A 22,285-nucleotide genomic window follows, 5' to 3' on the forward strand; every position below is an offset into this window, starting at 1 on the left:
ATTGTTGGATAGGACAGAGAGAAATGGAAAGAAGAGGCAAATACAGAGAGGGAGAGAGAAGGATAGACACCTGCAGACCTGCTTCACTGCTTGTGACTCCCCTGCAGGTGGGGAGCCGGGGGCTCAAACCGGGATCCTTAGGCAGGTCCTTGAGTTTTGTGCCAGGTGTGCTTAACCCACTGAGCTACCACCCAACTCCCCATAACTTTCATTTTTAAAGCTATGGCGGTTCTCAAAGGGTGACTGTATAAGATATTGGTTGTTGATGCGGTGATTTATAGAAAGGAAGAGAGAGAGAGAGAGAGAGAGAGAGAGAGAAGAAGGAGGAGGAGGAGGAGGTGGTGGTGGAGGAGGAGGAGGCGATATAAAGCAAGTGAACTTACAAAAAGTAACATAACTTTCATTTTGAAAGCTATGTTGGTTCTCAAAGGGTGACTGTACAAGATATTGGTTGTTGATGCTGTGATTTATAGAGAAAAAGAGAGAGAGAGAGAGAGATATGTTAAGCTAAAGCCCCTGAAATCTACAATGTTATAAGCAGCTGTCAAATCATTAACAATTAAGTGAAAGGGGGGGAAGAGGGAGTTAGAAAAGGAGAAAGAATTGCATTCTGGAGAAACCAGCTATGGCTTACCTGATTCTGGTAGCTGTCCTCTCTCTCTCTCTCTCTCTCTCTCTCTCTCTGTGTGTGTGTGTGTGTGTGTGTGTGTGTGTGTGTGTGTGTGTGTGTGTGTGTGTCTAGTGAGGCTCTTCCCCAGATGCCAGGGTCTGATCTGGGAACAGACCTCATCCTGGGTGTAGTCAGCCCACAGCCCACAGCCCACAGCCCACAGCCGATCCTGTTTGCAGTCTGGCCAGACATGACGCCTACAGAGACCAAGATTACAGACTGCAAAGCAAAGCATTTGCTCATTTGATATTTTCGGCATTTGCAATGTGAAGGCTGCTTTCAACAGTTAGAATAAAAGGTCACATATGTAATTCCTCTTCAGAATACAGAGCTGAGTAATGATTTAAGTCATCATACTTTGAAATATATATATATATATATATTATGTTACATGAATTTTAGATTTATAGAAGTGTTGCACAGACAGTAAAAGAAAAAAAACATGCCTGGCTCATACACAAACTCTGCTGTTGCTAGCATATGCATTAGCAGTAGCTCTTTTATAATAATCAAGGAACTAGAATGGATATATTCTTATGAATGAAGGTTTATGGGGGTTTTTTTGTTTGTTTTGTTTCAAATTACCTCGGTTTTTATCCTCTTCCTTCCTAAGTTTCAAGAAGTCACCCAGCATAGCATGCTATACATGCAGTTAGCATGACTTCTTAGGGTTACAGTTTATTAAGATTTATGGTGGATTTTTTTCTGCCAACCTGACCTCTCTTCTGTCTGTCTGTCCATCTGTGTGTCCATCTGTCCATCCATTCCATTTTATGGTGAAGTTTTAAATTACATGTACAAGATTCCAAAAGTCTCAACTTCAAGCTGCCTGACATTGCCATATGCTAGAGCTAAGGTCTTTTCTCTCTTTCTCCTCTTTCTCATTCTCATAAAAGCAAATAAATAAAACTAAACAAGCAAACAAAAACAGAATAAAACACTTTACTTACTAGAAACAAAAGACTTAGGTCTCATCCCACAGGGATTGCTCTGATTTTATCTAATTCTGAAGCAAGCCACTGTTGGGGATAAGGCTTGGCAGGGGTCAACCTCAGCTGGATTAAGGCAGTGATTGGGTAGTTTTGGAGGTACCTTTGGGCAATAGATGGTAATGTGGGTGTTTCAACAGCATCCTGTCCCTAATAACTCACAATGAGTCATTACCCCATACAACTTGGAAATGGTAGGTTCAAAGAAAACAAGAAAGTAACCATCTTCTATGACTTTTTGTATCATTTGCTGCTAGAGAGAACTCTCATCACAGTCACACAGCTGGGAGAGGCAGTGATACAATGCAGTTGGGTTTAGCATAGTGATACGTCCGTTCTTAACTCCATGTTTGTAATACCATTGCTCATTATTTCAGAGATTTGGAATGAGAAACATTTCCAGTAAAATATTAGTGGTATCATGTATTGCAAACAGTGTTTGTAGCTATAGCAGTGATGGCATCTCTTTGTGCTGTTTCTTCTCAGTGGTCAAAGTAGAAGTGATTCTACACCTTCAAAAGGCTGTGAGTCACTGTGAGTGTTTCTATAGAGAGCAGCATAGGTAAATGAGGCTGGAGAGATAGCTCAAATGGAAGGTTAGATGCTTTGCCATGTAAGTGACCCAGGTTTAAAAGGGGTGGAGAAGATAAAGAGGGAGAGAGAAAGATAGACACCTGCAGACATGCTTCACCACTTGTGAACCCTGCAGGTACAGAGCAGGAACTCACCCAGGTCCACCTGAAAAATGCCATCTTGGAGTAGTGAAGAGCTTGCAATGACAAACTAACAAGAAAAAAATAGATAAAGAACAAAAAACTAATGTAACTTCTTAGAATGTCTTCAGGAAACAGTGAGAAAGAAAATATGAATGAACAACCAGGAAGCTGGCTCACTGGTAGAGCACATGCCTTGCACCTATGGGGTCCTGAATTCAGTCCCCATTGGGAAATGTGAACCACTGCTCTGGTTCTCATTTTCTCAAAGGAGGGAGAGTAAAACTGCATGTATAAATATCAAGAATAACACTGATAGCAACACTATTTTTGAAATGCTGAAATAAACTGACTTTTAGCTAGATAATGAGATACATATACACACATGTATGTGTGAATTGATATGGTTTCGCTCACAGTTTCTATGTGTTATTTATTGAGCGCTTCACTATGTCCAGCACTATTCGATGTATTACCGAAATGATGACCCCTTTTACATACTCATTAGTAGTAGTAGTAGTAGTAGTAGTAGTAGTAGTAGTAGTAGTACCAGAACATTGCTCAGATCTGGCTTATGATAGTGCTGGCGTTTGAACATGAGACCTTTGGTAATTTAGGCATGAAAGTATTTTTTCATAATCGTTATGCTATTTCCTCAGCCCTCAGGGTAACCCCTTTGTAAGTTTCCTAACACTCCAAGGGGAATATAGCTTACTTCTCTCCATTTACAGATGACCAAAGGATAAAGTTTATTACTCATCACCTCAGGTCAGGAAAGTGACTGAAATCAGACCAAAAACTAGAATCCAGTTAAGAAAATTCTCAAGCTTTAACAAAGTAGATGACATTATGTTTCCAGACTGGAAATCAGACACTAGGTCTAATGTTGACTTTACACAGACTTCCAAAAGCTGACACAGACTCACAAACTAGTGTGAAAATCAATGTCCAGATCACTGAATCTTCAACATTATTTGATCTGCCCAAAACAGATGTACATCTATATTGTCTGCAGTTCTACGTACAATAGCTAATAGTACTCACAACATATGAGTGACATGTACACACAATGGGATACTACCAAGCTATCATAAAGGGTGACATCTTGACATGGAAAGGTTAATGCTTAGCAAAATATGGTCAAAAGATTAGAGTGAATGCTGCATGACTTCACCTGTGAGTGGAATTTAAACACATAAACAAGACAAGAAAGCAGACCAAACCAGCCCCAAATCATCCCTTGATCCAGACCACAAAACAAAGGTTGCATGACAAGAGGTTAGATGAGGGTACAAAGAATGGAAGGGGTATAATAGATGGAGGTGGGGGGTGGCATTTTGGTGGTGGGTATAGTTTGGCAATTGAATTTTGAGATGTGTGATGAAGCACTCCTGCAATTCCCAGAATCTTTTATATGTTAATGCTACCTACAACAAAGAAAGAGAGCATCTGTCCCCAAAGCATCAGTCATTCAGAAATCATTTTTCTGTCTTTGTTGACAAAGAGAAAAAATGGGAGGGGAAAAAAGAGAAAGAAAAACATGTGCAGCACAGCTCTATCACCCCTGAGGCTTCCCCCAGTTGGTGGGGACCAGGGGCTTGGAACCATTCCCTTTCTCATGATAATGTGTGTGCTCTACTGGGTGCACTACTGCCTGGCTGCTTTTTAGGGACCAGGAAGTCCTCTTGCCAAGCCCCAGGATACTGTTTACCGCCTCCTCACTAGAATGACACCTGGATTCAGCATAGATCTCCCAGATCTGAGTTGTCAGATGATTTATCTTTGCTGTTATTTTAACTTAGGCTTATCTGCGATTTTTAGCAAGTGCCGACCAGTTCTTTCTAGCTTGTCCTAACAGAAAATGGAAGGCTCTATAATTTTAAGAAGTATTTAAAATGTGTATCTTTCATAACTACTTTGAAAAGAAACAACAATAAAAAAGATAAAGGGCACATTGCATGAGATTCAGATCTTAACAAATATGGTTAATATTTCCTGTCTCCAATTCATTAGACTTGTAGGGGTGACCGTTTCCTGTCCCTAATACAAGAGAGATATATGGGGGACAAGTCACTCACTCCTGACTAATTACTCTACCTGCAGTACCAGTTTTCACAATAAGCGCATCAAGATGTTTAAGAACCTTTCAGCGGGAGTCAGGCTGTAGTGCAGCAGTTCAGCGCAGGTGGCACAAAGAGCAAGGACTGGAGTAAGGATCCCGGTTTGAGCCCTGGCTCCCCACCTGCAGGGGAGTCACTTCACAAGCTGTGAAGCAGCTTTGCAGGTGTCTATCTTTCCCTCCCCCTCTCTGTCTTCCCCTCATTTCTCTCTGTCCTATTCAACAATGATGGCAACAATAATAATAACCACAACAATAAAACAAGGGCAACAAAAGAGAATAAATAAATATAAAACATTTTTTTAAAAAGGGACCTTTCAGCAATTCCTACAAGTCTTCCTAAAAATGTTCCAGCTTTATGATGACTTGTCTTGAAAGGGCAATTGCATCTCTTTAGAAAAATTTAGCGCATACTCAAAATAAACAAAAATCAAAATAAATAAGCTGCCTTATTTGTATTCTAGGGCTTTTTTCCCCTGTAATAATTGTGTGTAGCCAAAATCTGTCTCTTTCCCATCCCCAGATGTGCAGTCCCTTAAAAAAAGAGCATAGTCAATTATAGTGCACATTCCATCCTTCATATCCCCATCACAATCTGGCTCCCTCATAAATGACATACTAGAAAATGGTCATTAAAATTAGGAATTGGAGTCAGAGGGATTAAGCCCACAGACCTCAGACAGGCTGACACAAACTCACCTGATCAGAGGTGAAAATAAGTAACTCAACCTCAGTGGAAAATAAAAATCATAATAAAAAAAGCATAATAAAAGCAAAGCCCACTCCTTTTTACGGGCATTCTTGACCCGTTCTTGCACTTTAATAGTATCTTTACAGAGAAAACAAAAGTGAGATGATGACAGGACAATGGGTGTTTATCATGCAGAAATAACTCATTTCAGCTTTATGGCACAGTGCTTAGAAGATGGATGACTTTCCACCAGGATGAAAGTGTTTTCAGAAAGAGATGGTGTGTCTCTTTCCTGGCAGTATGAGTGACGGTGCAACCTGGCCATGTGTGGAAGCCTAACTGCTCTCTGGCAGCTTGATTTGGTCCAGGAAAGGACATTAGAAGCCCTGCAGGTGTCTTTTCAAACTGAACCCTCATTTTCCAAGCAATTAATACTGACTAGAACCAACAGGATAATAACCAGGGCCACACCTAGAGGGGCCCTGCTGCTTCCTGCAACTGTGTCTGGCAGAGCTATGCAGCCACAAATCCTGAACAAGAGATCCCCTGGGAAGTGTGAGCAGAACAGACAGGCTGTAATCCTGCTCTCTGTGTGAGATGGGAGGGTCAGATAATGACTATTACTCATTCTGGTAATTAAGGTCTGCCTCCCAGGAAAGACCTAAGCCCTCCTGCTTTGTATTATCTTCAGCCATAACACACACACACACACACACACACACACACACACACACGAATACACACATGCAAATAATAAGTAATTAAAAGAGCAGATGAAACTGTGCCTTTTGCTGCAGCATTGACATTGACAAAACTGGAAGGAATCATGCTAAGTGAAGTAAGTCAGAAGGAGGATAAATCCCAGATAATCAGATGATCTTACTCTTATGTGGATTTAGAAAACAAATAACAGGACCAGGAGGGGTGAAACATGTCTAAGCCCTTGGTCTTTGTCTGCAGACCACTAAATGGAGCATGAAGATGGTTATGCAGGGGAGAAGATCTACCACTCTACACGAGAATGAAAGGGCACTTTGCTGGTGGGTTGCATGCATTACCAAATATCTGTTGGGGGGGGTTATTGAATTATAACCCTGAGACAACAGTCATGTAAAACTTAATTTCATTGATGAAAATCAATTATACCAAATAAGTGGAATAGCCCAATGGCACCCAATATCATATGCTGGTAGGGTGATTAGACAAATGAGTATCTATTGTGTAAATCATATCTCAGCTAAATTTAGTTCCCAAGTGTGGACCTGATACTCACACAAGACAAGACATCTTTCTCTGGTATTGTTATAGCAGCAGTGAGAAGGACAACCAAGTCTATGACTCAGCTGTCAACAAATATTCATTGACGTCTTACATACAGCAGACACTTGTCTGGACTTTGAGAGACAACACAGCAGTGACCAGAGCAGATCTGATTCATGGCACCTCCCAGGCAGTGAGAGTGATACAGTTCAGTGCATCTCAGGCTACAGGACTCACAGTGGTGCAGAGGGTAATGGCCAAGGATTACCGGTGGTGGTGGGTTCAGGGATAGCATCACTCAAATGTGACCATTGGATGGATGGATTTGGGGACACAATCTAAAGGAAGTAAAGCGTTTCCCTTCTTCTTCTAGCGTTTTCCAAGCATTTCCCTCAACTACAAGGAAAGGATGCAATAAGGCTGGTATACCAATTATCTGAACAGAAGGTGTGTGGAGGCTGGAGAGTCAGGGTGAGTAGCCTTGAGGGAAGAATAAAAGAATTGGATGGAGGTAAAAATGTGGAAGCCAACAGAAAAGAGACACAAAGAGCAGAGTGTCCACATGCTTTGCAAGCCCCAGGCTTTAGTTCAATTCCAAGAATTGTATATGAAATAATAATTAAGAAGAAGGGAGTCGGGAGGTAGCGCAGCCAGTTAAGCGCAAGGACCGAGTTAAGCACAAGGACTGGTGTAAGGACCCCGGTTTGAGCCCCCAGGTCCCCACCTGCAGGGGGGTTGCTTCACAAATGGTGAAGCAGGTCTGCAGGTGTCTGTCTTTCTCTTCTCCTCCTCACTCCATTTCTCTCTGTCCTATCCACAACAAAAATAACCAACGACAACAATAATAATCACAACAACAATAAAAAGAAAGAATAAATACTTAAGAAGCAAAGGTATGAGAGCCGGTCTTGTCAGGACTGTAGGGAAGAACCAGCACCTTACAGCTCATCCATTAGAACAGCAGAAGAAAAAGAAGGTTAAGCTGGAGAAGATGGACATAACCAGATATTACTTAGTCTCTGGAGGTTGGTCCATTTTTTTCAATCTGAATCTTTATTAAATATAAGTTTTAATTAATTTACTTATTTTTTAGTACGGAATAGAAAAAATATCAGAGCACTGCTTAGCTCTTGTATGTGGTGGTAGTGGGGATTGAACCTGGGACCTCTGAGGCTTCAGGTGTACAAATCTTGTGCTTTTGTCAGAGAATTCTCTGCAAACTTCAATTTTTATCTTTTATGTACAATTGTGTGGTATGGGAATTCCTATAGCAAATAAGGATATGCTTTTTAAAAGCTTTTTTTTTTTAATTGCCACCAGGATTATTACTGGGGCTCAGTGCCAGCACTATGAATCCACCATTCCCAGAGGTCATTTTTTTTCTTTCTTTCTATTTTTTACTAGGATAGAGACACTGGAGAGGATGAGGAGATAGATAGAGGAAGAGAAAAATGAAGGCTTTGCAAGTGGGGAGCAGGTGCTCCAACCTGAGTCTTTGTACTACTAGCCTGTGTGCTTAACCAGGTGCACCACCACCAAGCCCGAAGGACATGCATTTTATATAAAATTGCATGTAATTTTTAGAATAAAAATCATAAAATTTTGAACATTCCAAAGTCTAATTATAAAAGAAATACCACAGCATTTTTTAAAAGTGTTTATTTTTTATTGAGTGACCGACATACTTGTTATATTCCTTTTGTTTTTGTTTGTTTGGTTGGTTGGTTTTGAAGGATACCAATATTTTTGCGTGAATGCTTTTGATTACCTCTTCATATGGCAACAATCTAGTAATGTTTTCTCTATGTAGTGAATTTAGATCATTAAGTCTTTTCTCTAGTTTTATGAGTTGAATTGTGTCCTTCCCAAAAATATATGTTGAACTCCTAAGTCAATAATTCAGAACATGGAAATAGTATGTTTGGGGGCCATGCGGTGCCACACCAAGTTAATCGCACATAGTACCAAGTGCAAAGAACCTGGTTCGAGTACCTGACTCCCCACTTGTAGGGGGGGTCGCTTCACAAGCTGTGAAGCAGGGCTGCAAGTGTCTATCTCTCACCCTCTCTATCTTCCTCTTCCCTCTCAATTTCTCCCTGTCTTATTAAAAAAAAAACTTGGGGGGGGGAATGGCCACTGGAACAATGGATTTGTAGTGCAAGCCCTGAGCCCCAGCAATAACCCTGGAGGAAAAAGAAAGAAAAAGAAATGGAGGAAAGAAGTAAGGAAGGGATGAAGGAAGGATGGATGGAAGAAATCGTATGTTTGTGAAGTAGTGGTCACCCTGGGATAGAGTGGTCAGTGAAAAATGACAGGCACCCACAGGAAGACATAGAGATACAGGGAGAAGACCATACAGAAGAGGATGCAGGCCTGGAGTTGCTACAGTTAAGGAGAAGCTAAGACCATCAGCTGCTGGAAGAACAAGGAAGGGGGACTTTCCTGAAGGGTTCGGGAAGAGCATGACCCAAACAACACTTTGATTTTGGAATTTCGGAATATCTCCAAAACTCTCAGGCTGATTTGTGTTGATTTCAGTTACCCAGTTTATTGTACTTTGTTACTGTAGCACTGGGAAATTAATTCAGTTAGCATTATGAATCAAAATTTATGTTTTATTATAGTTAATTTAGAAAACATGACTTTTAACTCTATACTCATTATTGGTAATGTGAAACAGTGTTCAGCATTGTTGTTGAATTTGAGAAAATATAAATTTCTCTCATATTTGAGCTGTGACAGATAATTTTATGTTATTCCCACATGTATGTGTGTGTTTAAAATTAAACACTCAAATTATTGAAAATTCTCAAACTTTTGAATAGGTGCCAATAAAAAACAAACACTCCACTTAAAATTTTGCTTTTGTGATGAATGAAAAACTTTCAAACAGATCTCTTCTAACCTCTGTGAACATGTAGGTGGCCAGGATATCAAGCCCAAGTCCTTACACATGATAAAGTATAGGCTCTACCAGGTACACTATCTTCTGACTTCCCAAGAGATAAACCCCACTTAAGACAGAGAATAACTTCTCAATAAATCTACTTATTGAGTGAGTAAACATTGAACAAAGACTAAGTATTTAATATTAAAGATTCAATTATTCATTGAAAATGTTGCATATTTATAACATATAAATAAATATGAGAAGTTAGTATTTATATTATCACAAGATGATAGACATATTTCAGTCCAAACTGTTTTCCTGCAATGAGAAATAAAGTAACTTTGAGAGCTTACCCAAGATTACATAGGGGAACATTTGTTTCCAAAACATCTGTGAATGACAGACAACAAATAAAGTAACAATAGTAATTATAGAAATTATGTAGGTCTCAGCAGTCACCAAACATTATGTTTGATCAGTGAGAAAACTTATTTTATTCTGCTTAAATTCAGCCTAGTACCAATGGGGACTATAATTATAGTAAATCATCCCTGAAGAAATGATTTTCTGTAGTCAGTGTTCCTCCAGTAATGCACTAGATTTTGCTTCTGAAATGTCCCCAAAGTTAAATCAACTTAGAGGTGATGATTTTGGATGCAGGATATTACAGAAGGTAATTCCATCAACAGTAGGTTTCATGATTGTCTATCTAAAACAAACAAACAAAAATCTATCTACTCTTCCTCCCAATCACATTGTTCACTTACAAAAACTCATTACTCTTCAGTTAAAACTGTGCCTTTGACTAATATATGACCTTATCAAGGATGAGATATAGTGCCATCACTGGGTTCAAAAAGGACCTTACAGATGTATCTGATTCCATTGCCTTTAAGAGAAAGGAGGCAAACACTAGAAGAAGAAGAAGAAGAAGAAGAAGAAGAAGAAGAAGAAGAAGAAGAAGAAGAAGAAGAAGAAGAAGAAGAAGAAGAAGAAGAAGAAGAAGAAGAGAAAGGACTTCACCCAAAATTGTGTTATTGTAGAATGCAGATCAGGACTCAAATTATCTGGTATTGAACCTGATATTTTTGCTATGCCTTATTTCTCTCCAGTGTCAGAAACTCAGTCAGTTTTTCTAATACTTGGGTTGAATTGCATCATCCTCTACTTCTGAGATGCCAATTTGATTCTTAAGTCTGACATCAAAATTCACACCAATTTTGCTGAAGTTCTTGCATTGGTCATATTTGCCATTACTTATCAACATATATGTGCTTTTAAAGTCAGTTTCATCCTCCTGGTCACAACATGCCTTGCTATGTGAGCTAGGTTACAAAATAGATTGGAGGGATGTGTTATGATAGTGAGACTGCCACAGGCAAAAGAGACTAAAGCAAAGATTTGAGGTATCATATCAACTAACTCAGGAGGCCCTGTGTTCATAACATCCTTAAATCAATGGACTCTAAATCAAAGAGTTCTGGTGTAGCAAAGTAGAAACTTCAGACAGAAACGGCAAATCTTACATAAACAAACTAGCACCAATATGTCATTAGTCATAAGAAATAGATACCACTTTTTAAAAAAATTTCTTTATTGGGTCATTAATGGTTTACAATCAACAGTAAAGTAAAATACAGTGGTTTGTACATGTATAACATTTCCACATAAAAATACAACCCCAGTAGGTCTTCTGCAATCATGTTATGGGATCTGAACCCTCGAACCCTCCCCCCCAGTACCCCCCCAAAGAATCATCTATTTTGGTACAGTACACCAACTCCAAGAAAATTCTGCTTAGTGTTTTCCCTTCTGAACTTGTTTTTCAACTTCTGTCTATGAGTCCCTGGATTCATTTTTTAAAATTTCTTTATTGGGGAATTAGTGTTTTACATTCAACAGTAAATACAATAGTTTGTACATGCATAACATTTCCCAGTTTTTCATACAACAACACAACCCCTACTAGGTCCTCTGTCATCCTTCTTGGACCAGTATTCTCCCCACCCACCCACACCAGAGTCTTTTATTTTGGTGCAATACACCAATTCCAGTTCAGGTTCTATTTGTGTATGACTCTCTTAAAAACTTAGTCCAGGAAGAATAGAAGCAACCGGTGGCATAGTTACATACAAATAATGTCAAAGGACATAAAATTAGGTGATACTGTGTATGATACAGCAAATCCTAACAAAGGGATATTTCAAAGTTAACCCAACTGCCAAACAATGTGATTATAGCAATAAATATCTACTGTTTTCTTAAACCCTGTGACAGCAGGCACCTCCCGCTTCCTCTATAGAGCCTATATTTCCCCCAGCCCTGGAACCTCTAGAGTGGGGCTCACTTTTCTGCATGCTTCTCTCAAGTCATATCAAATGATATTGCATCCACCAATCCCAACCTAATCATTGCAACGAGTACCACTTCAGCATGCTTCACTTCAGACTGTCCAGAGACATCAGACATGGAATGTCAACCCTTCACCCTCATTACTCAGGTGAGAACTTTCTTTTCATAGTATTCTTTTTTAATATTTATTTATTATTTCCCTTTAGTTGCCCTTGTTGTAGTTATTATTGCTGTTGTTATTGATGACATTGTGTTAGATAGGACAGAGAAAAATGGAGAGAGGAGGGGAAGACAGAAGGGGGAGAGAAAGATAGACACCTGCAGACCTGCTTCACTGCCTGTGAAGTGACTCCCCTGCAGGTGGGGAGCTGGGGAACCAGGATCCTTACACCGGTCCTTGCGCTTCACACCATGTGTGCTTAACCCGCTGCGCTACCGCCCAACTCCCCCTTTCATAGTATTCTCTAATTCCATTCCAGGGGGTTCACTTTCTAACAAAGTCCCAAAACCTAGATATAGACCAGGTCCCCTAAGATAGAGCATATGTTCACATGTATCCATAAATTAGGGCAAAATATATACTTGAAAGCAAAAATACACAATAGTCTGTAATGAGTCAGTATCAAGTTCCTAATGGAATGGTGTCTACTTAGACTTAGATACCCTCCTCACCTACTTCCTATTACAGTTGTCTCACTCACTCCAAAGCAAGGATTGCAAAAGCTTAATAAGGGCAAGAGACTGGCATACTTTAACGATGACTCTTTAATCACTATCAAGAAACCCCATCAGCTGGGGCCCTTAACAGGGAGCCCTGTGATTCCCAGACTTGATGGGCCTAGACCTCGAATAAATCCCTCTCCCTGTTGTTACCAGTCATCTTTATGAGCAACAACACAGTAGACCCCTTTGTGGGCCTCCATTGGACCTTGCCCTCAACTTGTATCAGCAATGATAGAGAATGTTCCATCCTCCAAAGGGAGGGACAACATACTCTATGCTACACCTGAGGAAAAGTGTGTCAATATAGGGGCAGCCTGGAATGTTCCTACTTATGACCACAGAATGTGAGCTCAGATCTAGAGGGATGCAGAGGTCATATAGGCTCCTAAGCTGATTATGGGCCCCAGATGACATCAAATCAAAGGGGTTTACAGTCAACAATATTTATACCCCTTTCCCATATTTGGGAGCTACTCTCTTCCTTGATCCAGCTTTCTGGTCCTTTTACCAGCCATGACATCATCTCCCCAGACAATAACTTGGATCCATCGGTATATCCGATTTCAGGCTGAGGGGAAAAAAGAAAAAAGAAAAAAAATGAGTATAGCCACAGGCCCTTTGGAATTTAGTTAAAATATGCCTACTAGATATCTACAAAATGGAGGACTCTCCCCCCACCCCAACTCTTCATCTGCACTATTCCAGCCTTTAGTTCCATGATTGGTGAACAATTTGTTTGGCTTTGTATGTTAACTCTCTTTTCAACCACCAGGTTCCAGATGCTAGCAGGATGCACACCAGACTTCCCTGGACAGACACCCTCACCAATGTGTCCTGGAGCTCCGCTTCCACAGAGGCCTTCCCCACTAGGGAAAGAGAGAGACAGGCTGAGAGTATGGATTGACCAGTCAACACCCATGTTCAGCAGGGAAGCAATTACAGAAGCCAGACCTTCCACCTTCTGCATCCCACAATGACCTTGGGTCCATACTCCCAGAGGGTTAAAGAATAGGAAAGCTATCAGAGGAGGGGATGAGATACAGAATTCTGGTGGTGGGAATTGTGCAAAGTTGTACCCCTCTTATTCTATGGTTTAGTCAATGTTCCCTTTTTATAAAAAAAAAATAAAAAGAGAATTTAAGATATTAAAAAAAAAAGAAACAGACACCAGAAAGGGGGTGACAATGTTGAAATTAACTTGTAAAATTCTGGAGATACAGTGGAAACATATTTCTTCCTAAATATGCCTAGGTCTGCACTGATAACACCTAACAGAGCTAAAAGAGATAGGCAAATAAGGATAGACTCTGGATAAATCTCAGATCAAATCGATGGGGTTTACAGCCAACAATATTTATACACCTTTCCCATATTAGGGAGCTACTCTCTTCCCTGTTCCAGCTTTCTGGTCCTTTTTCCAGCTATGACATCATCTCCCCAGACAATAACTTGGATCCACCTGCATATAAGATGTTAGGCTCAGAAAAAAAAAACCAAAAACCTAGTATAGTTATGGGTCCTTTAGAATATAACTAAAATAGGCCTACTACTAACTATCTATAAAAACGGAGACCCCCAATTCTTCATCTGAACTATTCCAGCCTTTAGGTTCATGATTAGCCAACAATTTGTTTGGCTTTATATGTTAACTCTTTTTTTAGCTACTAGGTTCCAGATGCTGACATGATGCCAACCAGACTTCCTTAGGCAGACAACCCCACCAATGTGTCTTGGAGCCCTGCTTCCCCAGATACCTGCCCACTAGGGAAAGAGAGAGACAGGCTGGCAGTATGGATCAAACTGTTAATGCCCATGTTCAGCTCGGAAGCAATTACAGAAGCCAGACCTTCCACCTTCTGCAACCCATAATGACCTTGGGTCCATACTCCCAGAGGGATAAAGAATAGGAAAGCTATCAGGGGAGGGAATGGGATACTGAGTTCTGGTGATGAGAATTGTGTGGAGTTATATCCCTCTTATCCTATGGTGTTTGTCAGTGTTTCCTGTTTATAAATAAAAAATTTTAAAAATATATAAAGAAAAAAATTATCCTTCAAATATGAGGGAGAAATAAAGGTTTTCTCAAATATTCAAGAACTAAAGGAATTTGCCACGTTCTACCCTACCTTACAAGAACTACTGGACCAAGTCCCACAAGAAAGGTGGAAGCAAAGGAATACATGTTCCAAACACCAAGTTGCTGATGCCGCCATGATGTTAACCTGACTCACCCGGACAGACGACTTCACCAATGAACCCTGGAATTCCACCTCTCCAGAGCCCTGCCTGAGAAGGGAAAGATAGGGACAGGCAGGGAATATGGATTAACCTGTCAATGCTCATGTCTATTGGAGAAGCAATTACAGAAACCAGATATCACACCTTCTGTACCCCATAATGACCCTGGGTCCATGCTCCCAGAGAGGTAAAGAATAGTTAAGTTTCCAATGAAGGGAATGAGATATGGAACTCTGGTGGTGGGAACTATGTGGAATTTCACCCCTCTCATTATATGGTTTTGTCCATAATTTCTATTTTACAAATAAAAGAAAGAAGTTATAATAAATCAAATCCAATGTAATATGAAAGGGATAATATAGCAAGATCGTTTTGGTTATATCTGGAAATCTTGAAAAGATTAGATTAATATGCAAATATTAATCAAAGGATGAAAAAATAACTCATGGTTCTCAATAAAAATTTGTATAAAACTCAGAATAAAAAGGCACTCCCTTAGTCTAATAAAATTCACATACCAAAAACACTCAGCTAACATTGCTTTAAGTGTAAAAAAACTAAATTCTTTTCCCCTGAGTTTGCAACCAAGTTGAAGGTACTCATTAGCAATTTTATCCAACATTGTCCCAAGAAGCCTGCACAGTGTAATAAAATGAGAGGGGAATATGTCCAAAAATTAGCTAAGAAATAAATTCACTGATAACATTGGATATGACTTGTAATTATAAATTTTACATGATCCAAATAATCATTATTGTTTTCATGTTAGAGGAAATACAGACTTGAAACAATACTAAAAATACAGAACTGATAGGAGATAGTAGAATGGAAGGTAGAAGACAGCAGGAAAAAAAAAACAATGTTGTTGATTGAATCTAGCACATTTCAATATGATTTCAAAGAATACTTAGAAAACAGTTTATGATTTGCATTGTGGAGGGTGTCACAGGTGTACTGTTAGAGCTTTAGGGTGTGCTGATTTTATTGTTAAAGTAATATGCTTCTTCATTTTTAATAGCCAAGTAATATTTCATCATATATACATATAATAAGTTGTTTTTCTTTTTTTGCCACTCATCTGTACAGCAGTAGTTGGACATCTGGGTGGCTTCCAAGTTTTGGCAAATACAAATTGTGCTGCTATGGACATAGATACACAGGGCTTGATGCATAATGAAATTATACTCATGGCACAATGATTTCAATGTAAAACATTGACCCCCTCAATAAAAATAAATAAAATAATGGACTTCTGGGTTGGTATGAAAATATGGAGATGGTGAGCCAAGCCTTCATTGCCCCATTGGTCATAAGTTCAATACCTGACACCACCATATACCAAAATCTAGCAGTGTTCTGGTCTCTGTATAAATTAAATTACTAGTTAATTTTTAGTAATGATTTAGCAACGTTTCACACAAATAAATACAGTATTTTAAAAATAAAATAAAATGTGTTTATTTTGCTCACACAAGCATTTTTTTGTCACCAGAGTTATCACTGGAGATCAGAGCCTGTACAATAAATCCATAGATCCTGGAAGCCATTTTTCCTTTTTAAATTTTGTTCTTCTTTTTTCTTCTTATTTTATTTATTTATTTATTTGTTTCAGTAGATAGGACACAGAGAAATTTAGAGGGAAGAGGGAGACCCAGAGGGAGAGACAAAAAGAGACACCTGCAGACCTGCTTCACCACTCATGAAGTTTCCCCCTGTAGGGAGAGAGCAGGGGCTCAAACCCGGAAGCTTGAGTGTGGCGCTGTATGCACTTAACCAGGTGTGCACAGAGTGCCCTAAGGACTTTCATTAGTGTATTTCTTCCATAGTCTCCGTAGCAGGACTTGAGATGAGGGCCTCATAATAAGAACAATGCAGTCTACCACTGAGCAACATGGCTGGTCACTGCTATGCTTCCTTTTTTTTTAAAATAATACAATGCTGTACTTAGAGTGATGTTTTGGGGAGGTGAGAATGAAAATCACTAGATAATTCCATTTTTCATTATGTAACTAAACATGTCAATGTTTGCATTTTCCTAGCTGTGCACATTTCACTTTCACCATGAATATTAAGCACTTGTGTAATGCATTTGTAACATATTATTTTCTTAATTTCTGTGCACAGAGCTCTAAAATGTCACATACCTTATTAAGAAAAGGAAGAGGTTAAACTTTTAAGATGGTGTGCTTACTTCAGCCACACCTATACTAAAACTGTAATGATACAGACATTAGCATGGCCCTTGTGTAAGGATGACACATAATTTTGTGGAACATTATATACTTTTAAAAAGTTAATCTGGAATGACCATAATTCAAGCTTGCAGTGTAGAAGTATAGATGATGCAGGTGTGTGTGAGGGGGTGTAAAACATAAAGTGAATCGATTCAATTACTTTTTAATTGTTTGTTATTACCAGAGCACTGCTCAGTTCTGGCTTTACTGGTGCTGGGGATTGAACCTGGGGCCTTTGACACCTCAGGCATGAAAGTTTTCATTAAAAGAACTTTAATCAAGATGACATTCCCTTGATTCCTTTAACAACTCTTCAGAAACCTGGCCTTTGACTCAACAACCCCTGCCAGGGCTGAGTTCTCTGCACTGTGTGAATGCCCCGTATGTTGGCTCATATGTAACTGGGAAACTGAGAACTCTTTACAAAAGTACCAACTACTTCATCACCGATGACCTCTACATACTCTTGTATCCTCACAATCCAGTAATCTTACAAAAGCAGGAAATAAATTGTAGTCATAAAAGATCTTAACCAGGGCCAGGTGGTGGCACATCTGTTTAAGCGCTCACTTGACAGTGTGCAAGGACTCAGGTTCAAGCCTCTGGTCCCCACTTGCAGGGGGAAAGCTTCACAAGTGATGAGGCAGGCCTGCAGGTGTCTCTCTGTCTCTCTCCCTGTCTACCCCTCCCTTCTCAATTTCTCTCTGTCTCTATCCAATAATTAATAAATATTTTTTTAAAAACATCTTCATTTCACATGGATTCCTCTCTCTGTGTCCAACTGTGGCAGTGGGGAACCCTAGAGTCTATGATGGAAGTGACATAATTTTTACAGCCACACTGCTCCTGGGCAAGAAGGCTGCTGGCACAGAGACTTCATGGAGTTCAAAACAAGAGTCTTCACTAATGAGTAACCAGAGAACATTGGAACTAACTCAAGGAATGCTGGGATTTTGCTAAGTCACATCAGTGGAAATGCCTCACCCAGGGATTCAGTTCTGCTGGAAGCTCTTGATCAATCTGTGAATAAATGACCAATGGAAAACATTTCCAGACTAGACGTTTTTATTTTGAAGGGTTTTTTTTTTCTGCCATAAATCTAGGGGGGGAAAGGTAGCATAATTCTTCAGGAATCAGAACAAATTTTACTGTTCTCCTAGGTTTTCTAAAAAAAAAAAAAAAAAGAAGTACTATCATTTTTAAGAGTTGAGTCACAAAGAATTTGATTCAGTTTGAAGTGTCCTGTCAGATAAGGTATAAACATGAGCTCTAGCTCATGTCATTTATGAAGCTAAAAAAAAAAAAGTATTTGTAGTTGTTGAAAACAGAAGCAGAAATAATAGTGAGAAGAGGAACACGGTAGTTTGTAGTTTGGCCTTGATTTACTCGCATTGGTCACATCTCTCCATACTTTCTGCCTTCCCTTTTCCTTCCTATATGGTTGGTCCTTTTGTTGCTTTTGTTTGAATTTCCATTTATATTCTTTTGACCTCATTTGGGGTTCGAGTTCTTTTACTTCTTTTCCTTTCAATAGTTCTTGCAAGGCAGAGTCATTGGGGGTGAATTCTTTCTGTTTCTGTATGTCTGGGAAGCTTTTGGTTTTTCTCATACTTGAAAGATAATTTGACCGAATGTAATAACATGATTGATAATTATACTTTCTGTTTTTTGGCTTATTTATTATTGGTTAGAGACAGAGAGAAATTGAGAAGGGAGGAGGAGGTAGAGAGAGAAAGAGACAGAGAGACACCTGCAGCCCTACTTCACCACTTGTGAAGCTTTTCCCCTTTTTACATTGGCCTTTTTTTTCTGGTCTCATCAAAATTGCCAAATATTTCCTGAGATTAAAAAAAAAGGTAATTTTCATTGTTAACACTACTTACTTGTAGCCTGTCATAGCAAAAGTTAAAAGCAGAATCAAATACTGTAAACAAATTTCTTTAAGAGAAAGAGAACTGTGTATCAATTTTACTCTATTCTCCATCTCTGTCTAAATTCTGCTTTCTCTTTTCTTCTGGGCTGGGTGTGTGTATGCTACTTTGCTTTCTCTTCAACTCTGCTGTGTCCTGAATTTTGCGACAAAGGGGAGAGAGTGTGAGAGCAGAGCATCACCTGGTTAGATGAGGTACAGACAGTGATCCAACCTGGGACCTCAGGCAGAAGATGAATATGTTCTCCTTCTCTGGACTCATTTCCCTGATCACATAGTTGAGATGTTCAAATATAATAAATTTAAAACTCTGAATACTTAGGTATCATGATATTAACTCTTGGTTTTTCCTTAGGAGTCATAATTTAAGACCAAGTCAAATAAAAACAAACCCCATGACTCCAATACAGTACTGAGGTCACTAAAGGCAGAAGGAAGAAGGGTTGGGTGGGGTTGGGTGGAGAACATGTCGTGCACTTGGGGGATGGATCCTGGCACCCTGTGACAAGAGTGATGTAGAAACATACAATTCTAAGAGAGATGGAACTGTAACCTTAAAAACTGTATGGACCTTAGGAAAAAAATGGACAAAAGTATATATAGATAGATTGACAGATAGTTACAGAATTAATATTCAACCCATATCTGGGATCTTGGGAGAACCACTGTATTTTGCAGTGGAGGGAATAGGGACAAGATAACCCCTGTTATTTTATAAATCAATGTTAAATGATTAATAATAACAACAACAACAATAAACATGGCAATAAACTTACTGTAAACTAGGAAGAAAATAGTATGGTCTTGTAACCCAACACTATGTCAACAAAAATAAATGTTAGATATGAGTAAATGGATAGAATTTGAAGAAAAAAAAGAAAGAAAGGAAAGCAGTAACCAATTAATTCTGTGATCCAAAACCACATGTGTAAGCTGTCTATAAAATGCAAGTTTTCTATCCATCATCGATCTTTGCACATGAGTTGAATCCCCACTCCCATTGCTCTTTAGACTGTCTAATCAACTGCTCTGTCAACCCACTTTCTACCTCTACTCCCAGCTTAGCTCATGCAAAATAAGGATGTCCAAGCAGAGCCGATAGATTTGGTGCAGGGAGGCCAGCTAGAATATGAAAGGAAGACACATGCTGTGGCACCTGCTTCAAGCTGTCTGGACTCCTGTCCTTCCAAGAGTATTTGCCAGACATGTGGAAATACTAATAACTAAGATTTACTGTGCAGTCTCTCTCCTTGCATCTGCTGTGGTCTTCTTCCATGAGGCAAAGCTGTTTTCCAGCTTCACACTGATGGCCAGGCAAAAAGAGAGCAACAAGCTCTAGACAGGTTTTCAGTCAAAGGAAAATGTCTATTCCTCATTCAATTTAAGTATAGAAATGTTCAGGATGAAAGAAAAAATAGACAGAATCCTTAAAATATATCTCGTTAGACCTCATTTGCCTCTTTCTTTCAAATAGGCTCTATTTCTTTATTTGCCAGTTTGGCTTACTTTAAGGCTGTTTTGTTAGGTCCCCTGGAAGAACAGAATGTCTTGTTAATTTACATACAGTAAACAGATGTTTCCGCCACACAGCACAAAATTGGGAAATCATTCTGAAACTCAATCCATTCATTGTAGCTTTGAAAGTCCTGGCTAACAAGAATCCCAAAAGGACGTGCTGCCAGTTGTTTATATGAGCGGATCATGTTATAAAAACATGATTATGAAAGACCATTCATCTCTTGTTTCCTGCATACTGAGTTTCAGTTTAACTACTATTTCAGAGGCAAACATTGCGGGGTTCTATTATTTATCTATTTGGGTTGTGATAAAACTGGGATGCATAAATAGCCTGGCAGTATACATGTCAAACTGACTCTGTGGTCTTGGTTCGCTTCAGCTTCAGGAGTTGCAAATAAAATCTGTAAGAAAAACACTGTCTTCCACAGGTCATTATGTAATAATATTCATTCGGCTGACAGAAAGCATTTTCTTTCTGTGTCTTTCATTCTATAAATTAGGAAAAATGAAAAACATTTCTTTTCAACTCTGCTGGGGTTTCTTCTTTTATTCTCCTCTTATTTTCTCAGTAAGCCAGCTATATGAGTATTCTGTGACTTCCAAATGATACAACAATTTGTGTCTTGATGCCGAACTTTAGTTGAACAAGGCTTTGGAGTCTCTGGTGGTTTCCCAAGAAGTTCTGACTGTCAGGAATCGCCTGATACTCTTCTGTTAAATGGAGAGTTGTTGCTTATTGATGAGGCTGTTTTGAAGACTAAAATGGTCAAAATCAAATGACCAACCTGGACCACAGCCAGATGCTTTAGTCTTTGGGACCTCTCTTCAAAGATCAGTGAGAAGGTCTCATTTCGCATTGTCCAAAATAAAAAGGAAGACAGAATGTTCCAGGATAAAAAGTTTGCAGTGACTTTGCTTTTACTAAAATTAACCTATAGGTGTTTATTAAAATCCAGTTATGTTTCTGACACCTTCCTAACTCTTCAGAATGTCATAGTCAAAACAAAAATTCTTTGAGCTCTCGCTAAGGGAAGATAAAGAAGAAATAGTGTACATGTCCAATAGCAATAATTGCTAGAGAGAAGAGAAATACATCAAGGGAGAGGCAGAGGAGGTCTTTGAAAAATATCTGAGATGGGGAGTTATGGAAATTTCCTTAGGAAAGACATTTGTTCAATAGCCTGGGCCTTCACCAATGAGAATTTCAATGGCTATCAGTGCAAGAGCGTCCCTAGCAGTAGTAACAGCGACAGAAGAGAAAACAAGACAAGAGTCACCCTGGGGTGCTTAAATGATAGTAAACGGATTCAGTGGTCATGATACTGTTACCATGTCAACAGACAGCTAATAATATCACAAAGCGATCAGAAGTGTCCGGTGAGGAAAAGAAAGTCTCTTCAATAAATAGTGCTGGGAGAACTAGACAATCACAAATAGAAAAGTGAAACTAGACCACCACAGTTAATAATAACAATAATAATTAATAATAAAACTTGGCTGGGAAAGAAAAAATAAGCACAAGTGAAAGTATCACAGTCTCAGTAATGTGAGTAGCTGAGGGGGAACAGCTAAAATACAAGCCATTTGTTATCAGTTTCCGGTTGAAAATTAGCTGCAGATGAAGATCATGAACTTGCAGCTTGGTAACATATCCTCTGGGTCTTATGATCTGAATTCAAAAGCATGAGCGATGGACATAACCCGCCTGGACTGTAAATGACATCTCTGCTCAAACTGCACATTTAGAGTCATGAGCAGCCATTCCTCCGTCAGCACAAATGAACTCATCAGGGTAGTTCAGCTTAAACTATATTTCAGAACTTCATAAATTCAGCATGAGTGTATCACGAAGTCTTTATTTATGTAGTGCCTTCTCGCTAAAAGTTACTTTGTACTTTGATGCCAACCTGTAATCTATAATTGAATCCCTTGCTTTCAAATGCTTAAGCAGTTTTGTA

The 22,285-nt window shown here is 39.2% G+C and overlaps 1 non-coding gene across 1 annotated transcript; it reads left to right on the plus strand.

The window, feature by feature from the left end:
- Positions 1-16,826: 16,826 nt before the first annotated feature.
- On the plus strand, positions 16,827-16,932 carry LOC132539625 (U6 spliceosomal RNA). The gene has a single exon (XR_009550963.1). It is a non-coding gene; the product is annotated as a U6 spliceosomal RNA (small nuclear RNA).
- Positions 16,933-22,285: the final 5,353 nt, after the last annotated feature.

Source organism: Erinaceus europaeus, chromosome 7 (genome assembly GCF_950295315.1).
Source record: "Erinaceus europaeus chromosome 7, mEriEur2.1, whole genome shotgun sequence".
In the NCBI taxonomy this organism is placed as follows: domain Eukaryota; kingdom Metazoa; phylum Chordata; class Mammalia; order Eulipotyphla; family Erinaceidae; genus Erinaceus; species Erinaceus europaeus.